Genomic DNA, 8659 nt, shown 5'->3' on the forward strand with positions numbered 1-8659 from the left:
AGGCGACCCGTGGGCTGTGGCTTTTCAACACAACTGTATTTTGTTTGCACAGTAAATACACAGGGAATTCATTTGCACACAAAAAAATAAACTCTCGTTTTTCTTAAAACATATGGCTCTCTTGATCTACCTTATGTTTTGTTGTTTTAGTAGAGAGATGGGTAGAGAGATGCGTTTTTTATGAGGGAAGGAAAATTCAGCGGTCTGAGAGATAAGGAATAGCAATGACTCTGAGCTTCCTTGCTGAGGGGACAACAGAGAGGACTGTGGTGAGTTTGACCTGATGGCCCAGCCCAATGAGGGTGGCCATGACCTGTCAGGTCAGGAGTTACCCGGGGGAAGTTACATCCAGTTTGCCATGTCTTTGGTTTTTCAGAGGAAGCTGGAAATCTAGATTTTTACGTGAAATCTCTTTTTTTTCCCCCTGGCTTTATTGAGGTACAATTGACAACTAAAATTGTACGATATTTAGAGTGTACACTGTGATGATTTGATACACATAGACGTTGTGGAGTCTTCTCATCTTTAACGATAAAAACCAGCTGTACAGACCCACGAGTTGTGGGCTGGTCATGACTTATTTCCTGGCCTGTGGTCTGTCTCCCACCATCTGGAGGAGACTATTAACTTGCACACTTTAGTAACAAAATTTGCTTCTAACTCTGGCGAATGATTCATTTCATCTGTCTAGGACTCAAATTTTTCCACCCACAAAATCAGCTTCCTCTATTTCTGCTGTAAGTTATGTTTAAAGCCTCTAAAACCTACTCATTTATCCTTCCTTAAGTTTGGTTTTTGTGGGCTAGCGACAGCCTAGGACAGTCAGTGCCGTGCATAGCCTGTCCCCTCGCTCCTCGTCATTTTGCACCAAGGTGGCTTCTCGCTGCTCTAGGTGCGGGGAGTTGAGGGGTGGGAGCTGACATCCCGGGAAGTGGCCTCGGCGAAGGCCAGACGGGAGCTGGAGGGGCCCGCCACAGCGGGCTCCTCCCAGCACATCCCTCCCAAGGTCTATTCCACACCGTCTGCCACAGAGCCCGGTGAGACTGAGCCCAGTGTCCCACGATGGTCACCTGCTCAGGGTCCCACCGGGTTGGAGTGAACATCCTTCTCCTTCCCGTCTCCCTTCCCTGCTCTCCTGACCCTGGGATTCCCTCTAGATCGTGGACTGTACTCACACCCAGTCTCAGGGTTGGCTTTGGGAAGATTCCAGCCTCAGGCCCTCTGTAAGGCATAAAGACCTCGGCTGTGGCTGGCACATAGTTGGCCCTCCTGAACTACGCGCAGAATGAGTGAATGAAGCCTTAGAGAGCCACCCCAGAGGCTGCTGAGCTGGGTATGTAGAACCCTAAAGAACCCCAATTCCAGACCAAATGATCTGCTTCGGCCACTGCAGACCTGACTCCCCGCCGCCCTCTCGGCTGGTTCTGAAGCTGCCGCCGCCCTTGGTGGCCAGGTCGGCTCTCTCAGCGACATCAGTGCTGCGGAGGGCCTCGGACATGCTGATAACAGCTCCTTGTCTGGCGGGTGCTTGGATGACGCTTCTGGGGAGATGCCTTTGATGTCGCTGCACCACGCATCCTGATGGCAGCCGTGGCGGTAATGGTCCCAGTTACTGGGCCATCTCGCTTGATGGGACGACCAAGAGCCCACAGACAGTTTCTGAGTGCACCCGGCTAACAACAGAGTTTTTTTGAAACTGGCCCGCTTGGTTTGACCAGGAGAAGAAAACCATAAAAAAGTGTATTTTTCTTTTTTCTGTTAGGTGGAGAAGTTGCGATCATCCGGAAATCATGTGGAGATTGTCCAAATGCCGAGACTCCAAGGACACAGACTCCTGAGCTTTGTCTTTATTCTTGAAGGCCAAGGTTCCATCTCTGCATCCCTGGTGCCAGCACAGGGCCTGGCACGAGGCAGAGCTCAAAGCAAGGAGTGTCTGTGGACAGCCCAGGTGAGGTCAGACAGGAGCTGGGCCAGCTGGCCTATGGGACATCCTATGCTCTGGATGAGCACGGCTATTACCCTGTAGTTTCAGGCCAAACATTGTTGTCGGGATTGCTGCAGAGGGGGGCTCTGCCCAGCCCATCGCAGGGATGACACTTGTCACGTCTGCTCACCTGTCATCGGGATGTCAGGTTTGAGCCCTTGGTTAAAGTGGTGTTTGCTAGATTTCTCTGTTGTAAAAGATCCTCTTTCCCTTTGTAATTGCCAAGTAACACGTGGGGCGATACTGTGAGATCCTGTGGCTATCCTGTTCCCCAAAATCTCTCCCTAGTCATTCTGGCATTCACCAATTGTCTGCAACTTAGTTCATAGTAATATTTTTAAGTTCTATCATTCCTTATCCATATCAACAGGTGGCATTCTGTAAAGAATTGTCTCTGGCCCAAATCATCATCTCTTAGTATCACTATAAACTCATAGATTCTTTTTTTAAAAAAATTCAGTATGTTCCTATCCATTTTTATATTCTTTTTATGCTCAAATATTTTTACATTATTTGGCAAAAGCACTTTTACAAAAGCTTCTGTTTCCTTTTAACTTGTTCCCATCTTTGAGTACTTCTTGGCTTTCTGGTAGAAGACGAGTGGCTGGAATCTTCAAAAAGTTTATAAGAGACACAACAATGGTACCCTCTTCTACGTGAAAGAGAATTAGAGAGCCATGGCAACCGAATGAAATGGGGGATCTCGAAATTAAAAAAGAAATTGGACTGTACATTAGATTACATTATTGCATCAACATTAACTATCTTGAGTGCGAAAACGATATTGAGATCATGTAGGAAAATGTCTTTTATTTCCTTAAGAGATACACACTGCAGTGTTTAAGATCATGAAATATCATGATCTTCACACCATTGTCTCAAATGGGTTAGCCAGAAAAGGAAAACTGCACACATGAACACACACACACACACACACACACACACACACACACACACACACACACTCTCACACACACACACACTTGCCCATGGAGATGAGCACATGTGGCCTGGTGTTGCCAGCTGGCGAATCTAGGTAAAGACCATGTGGATGTTCACTGTACTGCTTTGAATTTTCTATAGGTTTGCTGCTTTAAAAAATAAGAAGTTGGGGAATATGAAATAAAACAAAGTTAAAAAATTCAGAAGGGACAGGAATTGTGGTCAGAATTGTGGGCTGCTGGACTTTTAGCCCTAAGAGATCATGTGCCACCGCTGCTGCTAACTGTACGACATGAGGAACTGGCCTGTTTTAATTTTAACCTCCAGAAGATAAAATCTAGACAGATTTGAAGAACAATCGTTTCTGTCTCATCCAAGAGAAAGAACGAATGAGGAAACGAGGGAGGGAGTGAAAGCGGGAAGTTGTTAATCAAATATCTGAGCCAGGCCCAGGGCTCAGGTACCCGCTCTGACGTTCTTTATCTAATTCCAACAACAACCTTTAGAAGACAAGAGAATCATGGCTTAGAGAAGTCACAAACCTGTCCCTGGTTAAAAACCCACCATCTCAGATAAAGAAACTTGATTAAACTAATTAGTCACAAGGAAAAAGGGTCAAAAGCTGCTGAACATTGAGATTTTAAGACTCCTGACCATGGTTTATCTGTTTTTCAAAGCATTGTAGCAGGAAAGTTTGTGTCTTTTGGGCTGAAACAGCAGCAGAGACACCTGGACTTCTCACCTAAGCTGCATCTTGGCCCCGCGGGTGATGCCTCCCTCTGTTCCATACACGGCTCACAGGCTGCTGCCCCGGCAGGACCTTCTCCATCAGGAGCTCCAACCCCTTTGCTTCACAGCAGGGAAGGAGGTCCCTGGGGTTGTGGCCTGTAGGGGCGAGCCAGGAGCAGGCAGTGGGTCTGGCCTGGGAGCAGCCTCTGGACCCCTGGCCAGTGCTCCACAAGATTCAAAGCTCCAAGGGCAGAAACTAAGGGGCTTCCTCCACGATTTGAAAAGCTCCTACGAATCTTATGATGCATGCAGGTGTCCGCCTTCCATGTATTACAGTGTAGTGGCTGGCATGTGAAAATTGGGATATTTTATTCAGGGTGAATGGGTGGGAACATATTCCACCTTCCCCCGCCCCTTCCTCCATGTCACCTGCAGCTATGGAAGGAAAGGACACTTACGATAAATTAAATGGCATTCCGTGAAGACACTTTCTGATTGCACTCCAGTAGAGATATAAGCAAATTAGCCAATTAAGGCAGCTTTGCTAACTACATTCCACATTCAGGCAGTTCGCTATTTACTTCCCACATGGACAAAGAAACTAAAAAAAGAACCAAATCAACATCTCAGAAAAAAAAATATATCTTTGAAGAATAAATTAAAGTGAAAGATCTCTTGATTATTTAAGCTTCTGAAACGATTCTCGCTCCAAGGTCGAAAGTCAACAGCCGTATCCCACACCAAAGATCCTGTCATTTCTCTGGGAAAATATTTATCCAGGGCCTATGATGTGTCAGGTATGACATGAAAAAACCAGGAGAAAATAGAACAAGGAGGCTGGTAATCAACTAGTCAAATAGGCGTAGAGGATCTGAGCCCTTGTCCACATGTCCTGGGTCTGGCGTCACTGGAGACTTAGGGATCAACAGGCTGGGAAGCTGGTGGACACGTGTGTGCAAAGCAGATGCAACAGGCTGAGTGGCTTTGTCGGCAGTTGAAGCCTCACAAGATGGTGGGTCTGACTGTTTTCAGCCTCCTTTCTGAGGTCGCGTTGTCCCAGTGGCTCCTGTCTTCCTCTCCCCCACCCCATCAGCAGTCCTGGACTGGCAGGAGTGACTGACCACTCGGCCATGGTGGGGACCAGAGGAGGTGGGGCCTCTGGGTTGGAGTGAACAGTCCAGGGACCTTGAGGGGTCGGGGGCTGGAGATGAGGGAGTGAGGGGACATGGGGGAGAGAGTGTGGTCAGCCTCCCTGCTGACTCAGGTGTGGCTCCCTAGGACTGAGGGTGCATTGCCAGGGACAGCTTGGGGGAGCATGTGACCACAGGACCTCACCTCCACCCGTTTCTCAGACAACGTGAAGTATGTGAAGTACACGGCTGAGATGTGCTGCTCGAATCGGAGTGAAGTACTGACTCTGTTGTCTTCTTTTTGTGTGTGCTTGGCCTGCAAAGGCTGGGCCTGTTTATTACAGACAGCAGCACCCTCTTCCTTGACTGCGAGGTGCATTCGGCTAGAGTCAGATGTCTGAGGTCTTTGAACCACTCAGCGTGTGATTGCTCTGGGGACAAGTCATTTCAGCACCCAGGACAGCTCCTGGCACATAGTGAGCCCTCAACACACATCTGTGTCCAGAGTGAAGAGACATCTCAGAACAAACCCAGGGTGCTGTGAGTGGACGGCGCTGAGGAGCAGAAGTGGTCTCAGCACAGTGGTTTTGGGGCTCATGATCCCCATTCAGTGAAGTGGGTGAGAGGAGAAAGCAGGGGTCTGGACATGGCAGCCACTGGGAAGGACCCACAAATTTGATGATAGGGGTTTTCACCCTAAAGTCAGGGTCACACATGAGATGTAATCACAGTGGCATGTGGGTAAACTGGTGCTTCAGGGGAAAAAACGACCCTGATACGTAGCAATTGCTGACTTCCGTGACGTAAATTCTACCTGATTCCAAGCGACCAGTTAGAACAATTTCCGAACTTTTCACAATCGGCTCTCAGAGATGTGTGTCCTCTGCACACCACTGGGTGGGAGTGACCAGGTGAGTCTCTAGTCGGGCGTCGCAGCAGGGGCGGGGTGGGGACATCATGGGGCTGTGTGTGAGCTTGCACATCTCGCCACACGACAAGGAGCATTCTTTCGATCACCCTTCAAGTCACGGACACTGAGGATCCAGAAGATTCAGGCCAGTTAGCACGGGAGAAGAGGGTGAGGCAGGCAGTTCCTGGGAGAGTGAGTTCTGAGAAAGGACTAGGAGAGGCCCTGGGAGGCTCCGGAAGACCTGAAGGCTTTAAAAAAAAAATGGCTCCTTTGATCTGGCTGTAAAGTTAAATCTGGAGGGAAAAATGTTGATTGTGCTACAATTTTATCAGAGAAATTATGCAGAAAGTTAGTACTTGATTCATTCTTCGATTACTCTAAGAATTAGGGCACATTTGCCAGTAAAAGTTGTTAAATATGAGAGGAGAACTTATTTTTCATCAAATTTTGTTTTATTTTGGGTAGATAAAAGCCTTTTGTTCAGAACAGGCAGTTGACAGCAGAAACTCTGAGGGTACCAATTACTTGCTGGGCAAACTTCCTGTGCCTCAGTGTCTTCGTCTGTAAAATGGGGGTGATAATAACAGTATTTATGGTATGTTTTAGGACCCTGGTCATGCCTTGGGAAGGAAATCACAGCAGGTGGTCAGGAAGTATTCAGCAAGGAGCTCTGGCGAGGGCAGTGGGCATCTGAGTCTGTCCGCAGTGACATCTCGTTCCAGGCACTGAGCCCAATGCAGGGCTTCCAGGAGAAGCCTCAGGACATGTCCTGAGTCACAGGGGCCATGGAGGGACTGGTGAAGGGGTCAGAATGGACGTACTTGCTTTGGGAGCATTGTCTGGCAAGCACCAGCTGGCCGGGAAGGTCAGATTCTGCTGGAGCCGCAGGTTTGCGTCAGGAACCAGGTGACACAGGTGCCCCTCCAAGCAAATAACTTCAGTGCCCAAGGTTTACTTACATCCCTGCAAAATGCTTACATTATTAAAATTCCTTCAGGGGATAAACTGAAGCCTTTCTGTTTCATTTGTGCTTCCTGTGGGATGAATTAACTCATTAAGTAATGCAAGTAGCATTTGGAGGGGAAAAAAAAAAGAATTAACTAAAAATAGGTAAAGCAGTGAAATTCAGCCACAAGGATGTTTATGAATAATTAAGGGACTGGCTTGTGGCTGTATTTCAAGGAGACCCTCGTCTGCACCTGTTGCTTTTCCCTACACGGCATAGGCAAGACTTTGTTTTCCAGCATAAAGAGTCTCTTAATTAAATTGTATTTGTCAGAAAAGGCGAGATGCATTTGTGTTTCCTCAGGCTCCCATAGTTAAAAACGTTGCAATGTTTTCTCTGAAAAATGCTCCTTTTCTACTCAACAGAGCTGGATTATTGCTTTTCTCTCTTCCACTGTGGAGAGGAAATGCTACAAGTTCTTTGTCAGGTAATCAATTATCTCCCTTAAAGGATCCCTGAAGTCATCATCTGAAAATTATAGCCTCTGAAAAATACTAAAATGCCCAATTTAACATATTGTCACATGTCAGTTTCCCTCCCCCTCAGAGTCATAAAGCCTGTCAATTGCTCATGTTAATGACCTCTGGCTCCAAATGCTGTCACTTCCTGTCACTTCTGGGGTTTCGATGCTGACACCAGGTCTCTTAGCCTCTTGGAAGCCCTGTAATGATGCCCAGTTAGTCATCCAGCTGTCTCTTTCTCCCAACGCACTCTAATTGCTCTAATTGATGTCCCTCGACAATGCTCCCACCAGACATGTCATCCGTATCTCTATGTAGAGTAGAGAGTTCTCAAGTTCAAGGTCCCTAGTGGATAAACAACACAATTTCAAGTTCACGGACATCCGCTGCAATCAACTTCAACTGCCCCAACAGGAACACAAGACCTTGGTACTGTTGGTGAGTAGAAGGTAATATACAAGCTTGTCAGCATAATCCACGGCCCCTGATCTGTATTGGTATGAAACAAGAAATCATTTAAGAGGTGTCAGGAAAACATGGCAGGGCCCCCTCTTCCTCCTCCCACCATTTGACATTGACTCATTCATGTATGAAATTAAGTCTTCGTGATGGGGAAGTATTAAAGATCCTGTGTAGTCAAATTAATATCATTGAACCAGAGAGTGGAAACAGGTTATTAAATGTCCCCTTGTTCACTGTCCTTCCAACAGGCAAAGAAAACAAACAGAACCTTAGATGCGAATGTGAATTAATTCCCAAGTATTTGTGAGAACCAGCATAGACTGAGAAAGGAAAGCTGGGTCGATATCCCAGTAATTTGGGTTAAAAAGACTTTTATTAGAAGCACCATAGTCATTTAGGCACAGCTGGTGGCGTCTGCCATAGTTTATCCATCCTTTCTTCTCGTGAATGAAGGAAGCTCAAGGTTCATGCCAACATTTAGTGGAAATGTCGAAGCATCATCGAAATCCCCTGAGCCAAAGGCAGGTTCGAGTTCCAGTCTTGGCAGCACCTGTGAGCTGGGCAGACTGTCTTCCCTCTCAGGGCGTCTCCTGGAGTCAGTTTCTGAATCCTATAAGGTGGAAAGAGCGCTGAACCACACTGATTCTCTAACGCACCTTTCTCTCTAATCTGGTTGTGTCATGTAATCTATAGAGTCTTATCATTTTGTCCTAATTTAATTGTCAATGTTTTCTTTCTCAGTGGCACATAAAACGATGATCCATCCTCTAATCAATTTTGTGTTAGACGTGTGAAACGCAGTATTACCTGCCACTGGCCAGCTATTATGAAGGTCAAATGTGACCACATGGTGTTGAAAGGCCTTTGCAAATTGTAAAATGCCACGTGGTTGTTCATCCCAGCTCTGTCTGGTGGGCGTCCCTGGCGGCTGTGCCTCCTCTTCAGGCATCAAGTTCCTCATCCTTTGACCAAGGAAGGTGGACTGGACCTGTCAAGAAAGCCAAGGCCAGGGAGCACCTCTGGGCCACTTTGAGC

This window comes from Pteropus vampyrus, unplaced genomic scaffold, assembly GCF_000151845.1.
Source record: "Pteropus vampyrus isolate Shadow unplaced genomic scaffold, Pvam_2.0 Scaffold117, whole genome shotgun sequence".
Taxonomy (NCBI): Eukaryota; Metazoa; Chordata; class Mammalia; order Chiroptera; family Pteropodidae; genus Pteropus; species Pteropus vampyrus.